Source organism: Malus domestica, chromosome 10 (genome assembly GCF_042453785.1).
Source record: "Malus domestica chromosome 10, GDT2T_hap1".
Classification (NCBI taxonomy): domain Eukaryota; kingdom Viridiplantae; phylum Streptophyta; class Magnoliopsida; order Rosales; family Rosaceae; genus Malus; species Malus domestica.
The window spans coordinates 20,410,762-20,425,578 of record NC_091670.1 but is presented as its reverse complement, the minus strand read 5'-3'; positions in this window follow the sequence as shown (position 1 = coordinate 20,425,578).

Here is a 14,817-nt window from a genome sequence, read left to right as displayed (position 1 = left end):
GCAGGTCGAGAATATTGCTGGTAGTGCAGGATCTTCGAGGCAGTCTGGTTAGCCGAGACAGGGACGTGGTGTTCATGCTAACAGAGGTCGTGGTGGACGACAACAGAACCAGAGGCGTATTCATAACATGACACTGCAAAATGCTTAGAACAATCCTGATTTAATCATGGGTACATTAAATATTCTTGGTCATTTTGCTAGAGTATTGATTGATTGTGGTGCTACGCATTCTGTTATCTCTCATACATTTGCTCAAGTGACACAACCTCATCCTACAGCTCTAAGATATAATTTATAGTTTTCTATGCCTAGAGGGGATTGATGTTTTGTGGATCGGGTATATCCAGGATGTCCAGTGATAGTAGAGGATGTTGTTATGCCGGCTAATCTTATGCCATTGGATATTATGGATTTTGATGTGATTTTGGGCACTGATTGGTTGCACTATAATCGTGCCAAGATAGATTGTTATGGAAAGACAATCATATTTCATTGTCATTGATTACCTAAAGTTACATTTGTAGGAAAGCCTAGTGGGGTGAGGCATGGTATTATTTCTGCCATGAAAGCCAAAAGATTGTTGTCGAAAGGTTATCAGGGATATTTGGCACATCTTGTGTTGAATGATAATGCTCCTAGTAGTGTGGAGGAAGTACATGTGATCAGATACTTTCGAGACGTATTCCCAGAGGATTTGCCTGGATTGCCGTCAGATAGAGATGTGGAGTTTGTTATTGATCTGCTTCCAGGAACGAATCCTATATCTTTGACTCCTTATAGAATGGCTCCTGCTGAATTAAGGGAATTGAAAGTTCAGTTGCAAGAGTTAGTGGATAAAGGTTTTATTCAGCCTAGTACTTCACCTTGGGGAGCTCCAGTTTTATTTGTGAGAAAGAAAGGTGGAACTTTGAGGTTGTGCATTGATTACAGGCAATTGAATTGGGTAACCATTAAGAACCGTTATCCATTACCTCGTATAGATGATTTATTTGATCAACTCAGAGGTGCCTGTGTATTTTCTAAGATTGACTTGAGGTCAGATTGCTGCCAGTTGAAGATTAAAAATGAAGATGTCCCTAAAACCGCATTCAGGACTCGATATGGTCATTATGAGTTTCTTGTGATGCCGTTTAGGTTAACTAATGTACCAGCAGCTTTTATGGATTTGATGAATCGAGTATTCCAACCATATTTGGACAGGCTTGTTATTGTCTTCATTGACGATATTCTGTATATTCTAAGTCTAAGGCTAAGCATGTTAGACATCTGAAATTGGTGTTGAGTAGTTTGAGGGAATACCAGTTATATGCCAAATTTAGCAAATGTGAATTTTGGTTTAATCAGGTGGCATTTTTAGGACATGTCATTTCTGCTAAAGGCATTCAAGTGGATTCTCAGAAAGTGGCAGATGTAGAGAATTGGGAGCAACCTCGAACCATCACCGAGGTGCGGAGTTTTCTTGGCTTAGCAGGCTATTATAGACGGTTCGTTAAGGATTTTTCAGTGATTACTTTGCCATTGACGAGGTTGACTCGAAAGGATGTTAAGTTTGAGTGGGATAACATTTGTGAGCAAAGTTTTCTGCAGTTGAATTATTATCTCACTCATGCACCTGTTCTAGCACTCCCAGATGATAGCGGAAATTTTAAGGTTTATAGTAATGCTTCTTTGAATGGTTTGGGTTATGTATTGATGCAACATGGTCGGGTGATTGCTTATGCTTCGAGACAGTTGAAACCTCATGAGAAGAATTACCCTACTCATGATTTGGAGTTAGCAGCTATCATCTTCGCTTTGAAAATTTGGAGACATTATCTGTATGGCGAGAAATGTAAGATCTTCACAGATCATAAGAGTCTTCAGTATCTTTTTACTCAGAGAGATCTTGATCTTCGGCAGCGGAGGTGGATTGAGTTATTTAGTGATTATGATTGCACGATTTAGTATCACCCTGGTCGTGCAAATGCAGTGGCGGATGCACTTAGTAGAAAGACTCCAGCCAGACTTAATGCCATCTATGATTGTCATGTTCCTCTTCTAGTAGATTTGAGGTCCACTAGAGTGGAGTTAGGAGTGGAAGATTGAGAGGAAGCCACACTTGTTAATTTTCAAGTTAGGCCAATTTTAATTAATCATGTGCTCAAGGCCCAGATGAATGATGAAGAGACCCAGGAAATAATTCAAGCAAGGAATCAAGGTAAAAAGAAAGATTTCAGTATTCGAGAAACTGATGGTATGCTTATGCAGGAAAGCAGAACGTATATGCCGAATAATGCAAAGTTAAAGAAAGAAATTTTGGATGAAGCACATATTTCGGCATATGCGATGCATCAAGGAGGCACTAAGATGTATCACACCATTAGACCATGTTATTATTGGCCGGGTATGAAAAGAGAAATTGCCGAATATGTGAGTAGATGTATCATTTGTCAACAGGTTAAAGCTGAAAGGACGAAGCCGTTTGGGTTGATGCAGCCACTTCCCGTTCCACAGTGGAAATGGGAAAATATTACTATGGATTTTGTGTACAAGCTTCCTCATACACAGAATGGTTATGACGACATTTGGGTGATAGTTGATCGGCTTACTAAGTCAGCACATTTCATTCCAGTGAAGGAGAAGTATTCATTAAGCCGATTAGCTAAGTTATTCATATCACAAATTGTGAAGTACCATGGCGTGCCAGTTACTATTATCTCGGATCGGGATCCTAGATTTACTTCCAAGTTCTGGGTAGCATTTCAGGAAGCTCTTGGTATAAGATTACTTTATAGTACGACTTATCACCCTCAGACAGATGGACAATCTGATATGACTATTCAGACATTAGAGGATATGTTGAGATCATCAGTGCTGCAGTTTGGAGATAATTGGCATGATTGTTTGGATTTGATAGAGTTCACCTACAACAACAGTTATCATTCAAGTATTGGTATGGCACCATTCGAGGCACTTTACTGGAAATCTTGTCGTACGCCTCTATGTTAGTCAGAGGTTGGCGAAAGAGTTTTAGTGGGCCCTAAGATTGTGGATGAGACTACTCAAAATGTTCAGGTAATTAAGTCTAACCTAAAAGCAGCCCAGGATCGACAAAAGAGCTTAGCAGACAAGCATGCCACTTATTGGAAGTATAATGTAGGTGATTGGGTATTTCTGAAGCTATCACCTTGGAAAGGTGTTGTACGATTTGGAAAGAAATGAAAGTTGAGTCCTAGGTACATTGGACCATATATGATCACCGAGCGAGTCGGTGATGTTGCTTACAGGCTTGGGTTGCCTCCAGAGTTGTCCAAAGTGCACGATGTGTTTCATGTTTTGATGCTTCGACATTATGTTTCAGATCCTTCACATGTGATTCCTCCTCAACCTTAGGAAATTAATCCGGATTTGACTTATGATGAGGAACCTGTGACTCTTTTGGATTGGAAGGATAAGGAACTAAGGAATAAGACCGTGCGCTTGGTGAAAGTATTGTGGAGAAATCATTTAGTGAAAGAAGCTACTTGGGAGACAGAACATCTGATGAGAGAGATGTATCCATGCTTATTTTATGATTATTAGTAGATGTATTGGTTGTGTGTAATTTCGAGGACGAAATTTAATAAAATGGGGAGATTGTAACAGCCCGTCTCGGAAAATAATTTTTGTTGACGTAAATTGACGAAAATGCCCATGGACGTTAAATTGTGTGATGTGGTTTAAGTGTTGTTTTTGGGTCAATATTTTTAAATCTTAATTGTTTGGAACCAATTAGGATTAGGTTATTATGTATTTTGGTTGTTGACCAATCCTAGGCCACACACACATCCTCTCTCTTCCTTCCCGTACTCTCTCTTTCACATACTTACTCTCTCTCTCTCTTCTCTCTTGTACGGACTACACCCAAAACCCATCGAAAGTATGAAGATCGAGGGTGCGAAGCACACCATTGTGTTCGTGAGAACCATACAAGTTGAATGGTACCATTTTCAGGTAAGAACTCCTTTGAAAACTCGTGAAATTCGAACCCCGATTTGAGGTACTATTCATGCTCATGTAAAATGTTGATTTTTAGGGAATTTTAAGGACATAGGAAGCTTTAGGAGGTCCTAAGGAAGCTCAGAGTGGTTCGTTGGGTGAAATTGGACGTCGGGATCGTGAGTTTCAAGCTTGGCCGGATTTTGTGGAATTTCTCGGCGAGATTCCATGACTTTTGGAGCTTCAAATTGGTAAGGAAATGTTCTTCAAGTTGTAAGCTTCATGTTGGTGCAAATTTCCTAGGAAATGGATGAAAAATGAGTGAGATATAGCGATTTGAAAAATTTCCAGTTTTCCGGCGACGGCGACCGTCGTCGGAGTTTGAGGTTGAAGACGACGGAATATTCCGTCAATTCTGACGGAGTATTCTGACGCTGTCACTTAAGTTTAACAGAATCTGTTAGGATTTAGCGGAATATTCCCCAACTGCCATTACTGTTTCCATTAGGGTTTCCTGCGTGTGGCCGCACGTCTTGCCGTGCACTCGCCGGCGCATGGTGGCACGTGGGTGGATGAAAAATTATTCTAAAAATTTGGGCATGATCCTGAGGTTGTGTAGGTCACTGTGATATATTCATATACGAGCTACGTGTGAGAAGTTATTAGCTAGTTTTGTGTATGTGCTCTAAAATAACGTTTTTATAGTTAATTCGCATATAGGTGAGACTTATCCCGAGGACAGTGCATTCAAGGGCGACTTGGGGGCTACAACCCTTCGACATACCAGTGAATGGGCTTTTGGTTTTCAGTATATATTTATATACTTGATATTTTCCCAGAAATATGTGTTTAAATGAAAGTATGTCGTAAATGCCATGCATATAAGTATAATTCATATATGAATTGGTATATGATGCTTTATATATATAAATGTGGTGCTGTGGACTTAGGTAAGCTCAAGTGAGTTATGGTTATGTGAATTGTCAATGATGTGATATATGATTGAATAATGTTGAGCTCATAAAACTGCACCTAGGGTGATTGTGATTTAGCCAGAGTTATGGCACAGGCCTGTTTATTATGTCACCTCCCGCATCATATGCTCATATTGGATCCAATTTAGGTGCACAGTGTTGTCGTACAGACCTTATTTATGGTTCCGACTCGTAGGTGACTAGAGATTTATCACCCATCTATTATGTGAGAGTAGTATTGAGCATAATTGTATTACACCCATTATTGTTGTACAGACATTTTCCTTTGGTTCCAACTCTTGTGCAGTATGTTGCCGTATAGGTCATTATAGTGACTCCGGCTAGATTGACTTTTAAGTTATGAATTCAGCCGTACAGACTACCATAGGGGTTCCGGCTAACATGTTATATTTCTATAAAATTATTCTTACCTGAATTGCTTACTTTGTTATATCTTGGCATGGCATACATATGAATATGATCATGTGAAGCATGATTTGAAGTTATATTTACATATATATTTATGTATATGCTTATATCTTGATTCTGGGGAAAATTAGACATGTTTTACAGTGAGGGGTTAGATATGTTGATAAATGAAATGGTTTTGTAAAACATTTGTTTTTGCCCACTCACGTTTTCTGTTTTGCGCCCTTCCAGGTTTTAGATAAGCTTGTTGTTGCTGGGTTCGAGAACTTCGGCGGTTCTGACATATCTAAGTAATAGTAGGACATTCCTGGTACTGTATAATTAATACTTGTCCTACTGGACTGCACCTAGACTTAGTATGCTCTAATTAGGAGTATTTACTTTTGTAACTAACTCCTATCACTTCCTGCTTTCTAGTGCACTCTAGTAGATTCGGTTTTAATTATTTGTATATTTCTTATCTTAATTGCTTCCGCACTGTGCACATGGCTACGTCACCCTCACGTGACGGCCAACATGCCTTGATTTCGGTCGGGGTGTGTCAACTACAACATAATTACTCAAACTATTTATGAACAAACACATAATAAGTCACGGTTATTTATGAAAGAGTATGACAGACACATTGAATGAACCATTTTTTTTGGAGAATCAGTTAATTGTTTATAGATGTTATTTGGTCATATATAATAGTTTTTTGTTTGGATATTGTGTTGTACCTTTTGTGGTCTGTCATCTCTATGTAATTCATCTTCATTGTTTGGTTCATCTTCTTGAGTATCAGGTTGCTTTCTTTTATTCGCCTTCTTTTTTTGCCGTCGTTTCTCTGTAGATTCTTCATGTGGCTGTTGAGAAGCAATGTCATCCTTAATCTGCGAACAGTCACATTAGATAGGTGTCATTTTATATGATAAGTAATTATTTTTGTATTGGAAAATACTATTTTCAAAGTGAAATATATTGATTATTGGTGATTACCTTGATTTGTTCCACTGAGATATCCTTGATTACTTTGTAGATCATGCATGTGTCTCATCTTGCGATCGCCGTAATAATGTTTTCTTGTCTTTTTATTGTCTCCACTAAATTTGTGTGAAGACATATCCAGTACTATATGAATTAAGTAAGTGATGTTAGTTTGTGCAAAACTTTGTAAGAAACAATTCATGTTATTTTTATTAACTATGTTGGTTACTTACCAAAACAAGGATGGTGCATCCACTAATGGTTGGTTCTTCTCCTTCCTCCATCTTTTTCTTATTGGCTTTTCCAAGCATCTTGAACAGATAGTCCCTCACTACTTTGGCCCAAATGTACTTGCTTATCTACTGCAAGTTTGTACAAATTTTGAGGAAACTCCAGTATTTATGAGAAATAACAATTAAGAAATGTTTATGTATATACCCACACAATATTTATCAGAAATAACAATTAAGAACTGTTTATGTATATACCCACACAGTTTATGTGGAAAGGGATCAAAACCGAAAATTATTTCTGGAGTTTAAGCGTAATAGCCTAACTATTTTGTGAAATTGATGAAAAATAACCCTCGATTTTTATGAGATCTAAGAAAATATACACTTTTTATTGATCTAAAACAATATGACCCAAACTAACTGTGGATTTGAGGCAAAAATAACACACAATATTTCTTGAACTATCCTAAACTAAACATGAAATTGAAAAATAGTAGTGAACACATAGAATTTCAATTACGGAAACAATTGATTAGTTATCAAAATGCAGTTTCTAATTTAAAATTGATAGATTATATGGAATCAAGAACATGCAAACAAGGATTTCAGTTTAGTACCTTTTGTTTGGAGGCAACTAGTTGCTCCTTAGGAGCTGCTTGTTCAATCCAAAGTTGTTGATCGTCAGGAACTTGTTGATCGTTGGGAACTTGTTGTTCGGCCAGAATTTGTTGTTCTTCTGTCATTGTTGCTCGTTAGGAACTTGTTGCTCGTCAGAATTTGTAGTTCTCGGCATGTCGTAGATTTTGGTTTGAAATTTGGAGTTTGAAGTTGGAATTAGGTTTTGTGGAAAGGAATTTGAATTGTAGGGGTGGTTGGTGCAATTAATGGCGGTGAAGTGGTGGATTGAATGTAGTAACCGTTATGTTTTAATGGGCTTGGGTTATTTCCGTTAGGGTGATTTTTGGGATAATAAATGTCATGCAGGTTGGGCTTTTAGTTGAGCCCGCATTTTTTGTTTTTTAAGGTCTTGGGTTTTGTCCTTATGATTAAAACTTAAGCCCTTTTTATTAAAATAATAGTTTAAGATGGTTTTTCATTAAATAAAAGTTAGCCCAAGCCCTTTTCATTAACGCTTCCTTTAAAATATTTACACTAATGGATATAACAAAAGTTTACGTTCTACTTAATCAAAGTATAGAATAAGCTCTAAGTGCTTGTTGAATCTATTGTTTTGATGAGATACGCATTCTACGAAACTAGTTTCCATGATCCAACCATCAAACTTGTTTATATATACTTCGAGATTTGATACACCAATAATCACCAAAAACAAATGCTCATAGATTAGGTAACGAGACGAAATCCTTCGACTGTTAGAAATGAAAAATCATGATATAACGTTTATTTCAGCCCCGATTTTGATGATTTTTTTACAAAAACAATCCTTGACCCTAGAAGAATGCAATACATGAATCCGATCATAGCGGATACAACAAAAGCTTATGTTCTACTTAATGGAAGTATAGAATAAACTAGTATTTGTAAAATATATTGTTTTGACGGGATACGCATTCTACGAAACTAGTTTCAATGATCCAACTGTCAAACTTGTTTGCATATGTTCTGAGATCTCATACGCCAAAATCCCCAAAAACAAACATTTGGAGATTAGGTAATGAGACGAAATCCTTCAACGGTTAGAAACAAATAATCACAATTTAACGACTATAGGACATTTGATTTTAATAATTTGGTGAAGGACAGTATTTAAGAGGGGAACCACACACACTGAACTGACGTGATCATCAAATTCTATGATCTTTTAACTCCTTGAAATTAAATTAAAAAGGAAGGGAAAAAATAATTTTCAACTTTGCACGACGAATTAGGTGTAGATCGTTGGGCAAACATAAATAGATTTGTCTGGCTACATTACTAAATCCGTTAGTCAAACATCCAAATTTTTCTAAAAATAAAATTTCCCCTAGAAAAAAAGGTTGTCCGAAAAAATATTTCAAAACTTTGTTGGGAAGAATTTATTTATCACCAATTTTTTTTTATCAAAATTAAATATTTAGGCAATCTTTGCCTGACGAACACTTGGAGGTTCCCCGATGAAATTTTAAGGTTTCTAACACATGTCAGGATTTTTAAAAACCTTTGCCCGATGAACCATTTCGTCGAACTAAAGCTTATAATGTTATGACACCAAGAGCCTTCTTCTTTCTTCTTCCTCGTGACGGTCTCTCTTGCTCTATGTCTCTCTACTCTCTCTCAAATCTCTCTCTTGACTAACCTCCATTGTAAGTCTTTGCATTCATGTAGTAGCAATGAAGTTACTACATGAATGGGAAAATATGAAATATGTGAAAATTGTAGGAAATATGAAAATTTGGTAAAATTTTAGAAATATGTGAAATTGTAGGAAATAAGTGAAATTATTTTTTTTTTCCACAGATGTCACCGTACTTGATCACTAGTGGACGCTGCTCTGCCTCCCATTCAGGTCGAGGCGACCGTTCCCCAAGACCACCTAAGTGGCCACTGCTGAATCGGTGACCGACCCTAGTAGTTATGCGTCATCGGAACAGGTGGCTTGATCTACCAGGTGGCCTTATAGCCACAGATGATACGAGTTTGTGGCAGCCCCAGCCCCAACCTACCATGTTGATGGTGTACGTGGAGGTCAATTAGGCTGTCGCTTAGTAGGTAGGAGACGGAGAACTCCCCACCAAGACGAAAATCAAACTGCAGGGGATTTGTAAAGGGTTGGCGACCAATCGGGTCACCCGAATATTACATGCTCAGATCCGGGTCAATTACAACCCGAGTCATCGGTGACTGAGTGATAAACGATGCTATCACCTCCACCAAGTGTCCCATGTTCTCTGATTCGTGGAGGACGCACACCCCCCAAGTATAAGTCTAGATAAAGAGACAGATTTCGATAAGTGTAGAACTTTCTTAATTTAATATTTTTTTACTTTTACTTATTTATTGTGGTTTTAAACTAATATATTTGGTTTTTATTTTTCTTTTTCAAGCCAACTTCGAGATCAACATGGAGGACCCGGGGACTACCTAATACATAAACTACATGTGAAGGGAGCGATACAAGGAGTGGAAGTACAAGCTGCACTGCTACTACAAGACTTGTGAGTCTCCTGATGCAGCTCCTACTGATCCACCCGAGGAATTTCTGGAATGGATAGGAAAGTGGTTGTGGTTGTGCACTCATTTTCAGAGAGAAAATTTTTGGAAGTCAAGTTTTATTATATTTTAATTTTAGTTCATTTTTTTGTGTTTTTTTTTATTTCAGTTTATTTGAGTTTAATTCATTTTTTTAATTTACAGCGTAAATCGACAGCGAATGAAGGTAAATGGGAAAGGAAGCCGCACCTTCATCCCTTCGGTTCTCAACCTCTGTCATATAGGGTCGAGTAATGGCGGGTGAAGGGTTTGCATTTCCCATAAATGGATGTTTTGGGGGATACGCATGGTAATTATGGCAACTAGGTTGCAGACAACATTTATGTAAGTATTTCGTTATACGTTTTTAAATTCAAATTTCATTACACTAAAAAATGGTTTAAATTATGATATATAATCTTAATTGGTTTCTCTTGTTTTTTTTGTAGGCTTCTATGTTGCAGAAGAAGGACGACTACCTTGCCAACCTCTCCCAGCAGCAACAAACATGCCAATCGAGGAGCTAACACCTAATCCAGAGGTGTCCCTACACTTACAGATGGACGGGGGCCGACGGAAAGGCAACAAATTATGTGGCCAAGGATCGGGTCGGGTTTGGCACCTCATGGGGTCCTATTCTTCATTGAGTTCCTCCGATCGAGACGTCTTCCAGATTGCAGCAGGTGGAGATGAAGCAACCGCATGTAAGAAACGTAGTTAAGCACCAAAGAGAAGAAGTGACATACTTAAGACACTCGCTTGCTAATAGCCGCGCACCAGCGTGACAAATATATTTATACCTTAAGGGCAATTTGGTAATTGCATACGTTTGATAATATAAAATACGACAATTTAAGGACGGAGTTTGACATTATCTCTTGGAACGGTACCATGGTTTAGACCAAGGTTGTTCACCCATCGAATGGGCCTTCTTCATGTGTGGGAATCCGGATCCATAACCACCATGTGATGCAGAAGTCATTCAGATTCGTGAAATTTTTCTTTTTATGCCATATAGTATGTGTGCCCCCTGTCTTTTTCCATTACAACCTAGTAGTGGATAAGGACAAATGTGGAGTTGTCACTCCATACTTTCCCGATGGTCTTCGGTTTTAACTCATTGGAGTGGTCTTAGATTGGTTGGAACCCTTATGTTCTTTGTTTAGGAAACAAACTGAGAGGTTATGTCACTTATTCCTTTTACTTTTACAAGATATAGTTTTGAACACCATGTACGTACAATACCTATGTATTGGTTATGAATCTGTGGCATGGATTTTCTCCAAAACAAAAATCCAAAGAAGCCAAGGCAAGGTCTCTTTGCTATCTATCAATATGTTCTCTGTTCTGCTTTCAGATAGTTCTTATGACATCACATGGTAAATACCTATTCGAAAGTTGTTATAATTTTTTAACACGTTGCAAGCATATGATGAATCGTGTTGATGCACAAAACCGGAAGGGTCTTGGAACAATGTAAATCCGACCATGAATCTGCAAGAAGGAAAAGAACACAAGATGTATCGTGGTTCACCCCAATGTTTGGGCTACATCCACACTGATGTTGATATTGTTTCACTTTGAATGGCGAATATACAAGAAGGCTAGAGGCAGTGTGCTCTCTAGCCTATTTTTTGTGTGCTCTCTTCCCATAGCCTAAAACTTTGCCTCCTCAAATAAGGAGAGTGAGGAGTCCTTTTATAGAATAAGGGCTCCTCACTTATTACATATTTGCCCCTTCATTTATTACACAATTACATTTGAGTCCCCCGATTATTTATACGAGATCTAAATACGGAGGCCCTAAGTATGGTACAAACAGTAGTCCCCCAAGTCTTCAGTCAAGAGAGTCTTTTGGCTGCAGACTTGAAATTCAATCCATGTATGGGCCGAAGTAACTAGATGTCGTCTAGAACTGAATACTCGATATAAGGCGGTGCTCAATGTGAAATGATGCTCAAGTAGAAATAGCACATGTTGCGCGGCTGCTCGGCTTGTGGCTTATGTTACCTTGGTTGGCTCGGCTTGTGGCGTTGAAGGTGGGGGAGTCCCTTTTATAGAATAAGGGATCACTCCTCAATACATGAATGATGGGCTAGGAATGATGCTCGCGGCGAGGCGGTTGCTCACCAGGCGGCGATGCTCTCTAATGATGGTGAAGGGTCCTTTTTATAGAATAAGGGCTTGCTCCTCAATACATAAGTGATGGGTTAGGAGTGATGCTCGCGGTGAGGTGGTTGCTCAGCAGGCGGCGATGCTCTCTAATGATGGTGAGGGGGTCATTTTTATTGAATAAGGGCTCGTTCCTCAATACATAAGTGATGGGTTATGAGTGATGCATGCGGCGAGGTGGCTGCTCAACAGGCGGCGATGCTCTCTAATGATGGTGAATGAGTCCCTTTTATAGAATAAGGGATCGCTCCTCAATACATAAGTGATGGGTTATGAGTGATGCTCGCCGCGAGGTGTTTCCTCAGCAGGCGGCGATGCTCTCTAATGATGGTAAGGGAATCCCTTTTATAGAATAAGAGCTCGCTCCTCAATACATAATTGATGGGCTAAGAGTCTCTCTCTAATGAAGGTGAGGGGGTCACTTTTATAGAATAAGGGTTCGCTCCTCAGTACATAAATAATAGGCTAAGCCCCCAAGTATTTTTCTTGAGGCCCAGTTGCGGAAGCCCAATAGATGGTATATAGTGTAGTTCCCCAAATCTTCAGTCAATAGAGTCTGTTGGCTGAAGACTTCAAATTTAATCCATGTATGGGCCGAAGTGGCGGTTGTTCAGAGGCGGTCTTTGTATACCATGCACTGAAGCTTTGTAGGTGAAGCTTTGAAAGTGAAGCTTTGAAGCTGGAGCTTTTGTAAATGAAGCTTTGAAGTCGGAGCTTTTGTAAATAAAGCTTTCGAAGCTGATTGACATGAGTGATGCTCATGGATGTTGACATGAGTGATGCTCATGAATGTTAACATGAGTGATGTTCATGAATGTTTATGTATGATTGACATGAGTGATGCTCATGTATAAGTTTGGAGTACTGGACGTACTTTTGATCACCTAGTTGGTGATAATAGCGGCAGGCTGCCGAATAATTTTGAAATACTAGACCTACTTTTGATCACCTAGTTGATGATAATAGAAGGTGAACCTTTAAGTGGAGGGATGGAGGTTGGAGTTTGAAGTCATAGGGTCTGGCTCTTTTGGGCATATGGGCCTTTGCCCTTCAAATAACAATCCAACCCATTATTTTGGGCTTGCCCTTTTTTTTTTTTTGGCATGCTGCCTTCTTTCTTTACTTATGATTACATTCTGGTGGGTTTATACAGATGTCTGCAAAAGATAAGAAAAGTAAATCACATCATTCAAAAAAACTGTTGCAGAATGTGGGTATGGCAGATGGTTGGATAGTGGGATAGCATCTGTACAATTGAAGGGATTTTGAGCTTTTGCTTTTACTTTCTCTTTTCCACCGCACCTTTATCTGTCTCACCACCTCCAAACATACTCACCTGCAGACTTGCTTTTTCTTTTTCTTTTCACTTTTCCACCGCACATCTCTCTCTATCTTTGTCTCTGCGCTTTCAATCTTGTCAAAATCGAATCTGGCACTAAAGTAGAAAGCCACTGAAAGCAACCATGCATCGCTGTGCACAGCTACCAGAGACAACCAGTCCCTTTCTTACATTCCATCTCGGGCAAAGTTGGTGCCCAAAGCAGGTTCTAGGAGCTCTGGATGAACTTCTTCAGCAGGTAGATTAATCTCTCATTCTTCATTCGGGAATCCATACAAACAAAGATTCTCCTTTTCAGGATCGCATTGCTGGGAAAAACGTTCAACATCAGTGGTGAGAGCTTTGATCAAGCCGGCTTGAAAGCCCTTGAAGTCGGTGAAAACCTCCTCCATAGTACCTTGATCTAAACTCAGATTCTCAGACAAATTCTTGCAAGCATTTGATTCTTCTGCATAACGTTTCGTTGTGCTACTCCTTCTCCCACAATGACTGGTCTGATCATGACTACTTCTTCCCCCATCAGTTGATACTTGCTACCCCTGATGAGCGCCCTGCCTCCCATGCTGGCACGGCCACACCGGAGTAGATGACCCCGAAGATATAGGGTTGCGCGCGGCCGGAGTTGTTGCTCGAATAGGGGTGGTAGTTCTTGAAGGTTTTTGGCTTGCAGTAGGGGTCATATATGTCCCCATGTCCCTTAAACATATAGATCTCATAGTCGCTGTCGAGTTCTCCATAGATTTGTTGTTTCCAATAAAGACAAGAAACGGAAGCTTAGGAGCGAGAAGAAGAGGAGCGGAAGCTCCGGAGCGAGAAGAAACTTCCCGGTTGTTGTGATCTCAGAACACGGTTCAGAACCGCCATGGGAGGGACCAAAAGGTCTTTTTCTTTTTAATTGCAGAGAGAGAACTTGTGGTGTTTTCTTTGAAGAGGTGAAAGAGATCAGAAGCAAGAGCAAGGCAGAAAGAGTTTTGGTTGTCTCTTGGGTTTTGTAGATCCACGGCGGAGGTGAAAAATTGAGAAAGGACCGACATAGCTTTTCGTTTCGTTTCCCACAGACGGCGCCAAATGTTGATGCACAAAACCGGAGGGGTCTTGGAACAATGTAAATTCGACCGTGAATCTGCAAGAAGGTAAAGAACACAAGATGTATCGTGGTTCACCCCAATGTTTGGGCTACGTCCACACTGATGTTGATATTGTTTCACTCTGAATGGCGAATATACAAGAAGGCTAGAGGCAGTGTGCTCTCTAGCCTATTTTCTGTGTGCTCTCTTCCCATAGCCTAAAACTTGGCCTCCTCAAATAAGGAAAGTGAGGAGTCCTTTTATAGAATAAGGGCTCCTCACTTATTACATATTTGCCCCTTCATTTATTACATAATTACATTTGAGTCCCCCGAGTATTTATACGAGATCTAAATACGAAGACCTTAAGTATGATACAAACAAATCGCTAAAACCATTAAAATTAAGGAAAACTAATGAAAATGGCTTGAAAACTTTGAGTTTTAATGATAAGGACAAAATAAAGGGTAAAGTGAATAGTACTAGGATTG